This window comes from Propithecus coquereli, unplaced genomic scaffold (genome assembly GCF_000956105.1).
Source record: "Propithecus coquereli isolate 6110/MARCELLA unplaced genomic scaffold, Pcoq_1.0 Scaffold96, whole genome shotgun sequence".
Taxonomy (NCBI): domain Eukaryota; kingdom Metazoa; phylum Chordata; class Mammalia; order Primates; family Indriidae; genus Propithecus; species Propithecus coquereli.
In genome coordinates this window covers 1,098,799-1,100,162 of record NW_012155951.1, presented here as the reverse complement: position 1 = coordinate 1,100,162, position 1,364 = coordinate 1,098,799, and positions in this window count along the sequence as shown.

Below are 1,364 nucleotides of genomic sequence, written 5' to 3'. Positions count from 1 at the left end.
AAAAATATTATAGCATAAAAAAATCTAAGGCACTATAGTTGAGGATAGGTATACCAAAGACCATTTACTGGTGTTGTAGGATAGATTCTAGCCTTGCCAACACTAGTAACTAGAAAATTTAAATATTCATACAATTATATTAATGCCAAACCACATCTCCCAGATCCTGAGTATTAATCCTGGCTTTGCCATAGGCTTAAACTTGACCTTAAGTAAGTCTCCTTTCTTCCCAAGATCCTCAAAAAATAAATAAAATAAAATAAATGGGATGGGAAAATAATACACTATGAATTTCAAAAACTGAAAAATGGCTTTGCCCATTCAAAGTCAATGAAAATTGTCCTGCTGATTGCCCATATCCAATGTCAAAATATTCCCAGGATTTACTCTCAAGGTTTGCTAGGGAGTTTTATTTTACAGTGACTAAGGAGTCTCATGAATTCAGTAAAACCCTTAACCACATCCAATCTTCTCAGGCCCCCTTTCATTTAGTTCATGGATGTTGGCATCAATTGAACAATATTTTGACCTTTTTTAAAGGGCAGATATAATACTACATCAGCTTGGTTTGCTGAACTTTAGACTTCTCTGAATTGGAGAGTATTTGAGAGCTCCTGCGTAGATTTCGTATATAATGTCATGGCAGAATTAATGATTCATTTCTTATAGGAATTACAAAGCTTTCTTTAAAAACAAGTTGCAATATATATCATTTAAGCTTGAACATTCACACCTATTGTTGAATCAGCAACCCTCACGATAAGTAGAACTAGATTGAAAAGGAAACAATGATTGGATTAAGAAAAATATGTAAAATCAAAGGCATTTTGTTCCCAATTTTAGAGAAAGAACAGGAGTGGCTCTAGGCATAAATAGAAAAGGGCGAGCTCCTATCAGAAATTCAAAATACATTTTTGGGACTGCTCACTTGTTTTGTTCTTCCTTCTTTGGCCCAAATCTGTACCCTAACCCTGAAATTCCAGTTTTTTTTCCCCAAAGTGGATCTTCCCTCATTGAAATTTATTCTTTAAGCATTTCATCCCATAGATGTTTGAGCACTCCAAAGTGAAACCCAATATGATAAACTAACTCATTTTCATCATCATCTTCTTCATCATCCTAGTTCATACCTCAATCATGTTTAACAGTTCACAGGATATCATTCAATCCCCACAATCCATCTGTGAAGGTTGGTGTTAATAATATGCTCATTTGAAGTTGATATTGGTAATGCAAAAACAATTCTAATTATAGTACCTGACATATTATACATACTTAGTAAATACTAGCTAGTAATTTAAGTTAATTTTCTTATCTTCCATGACACAGTAGTGAGAAAGAAATTGTGTATTTGAGAGAGAAAC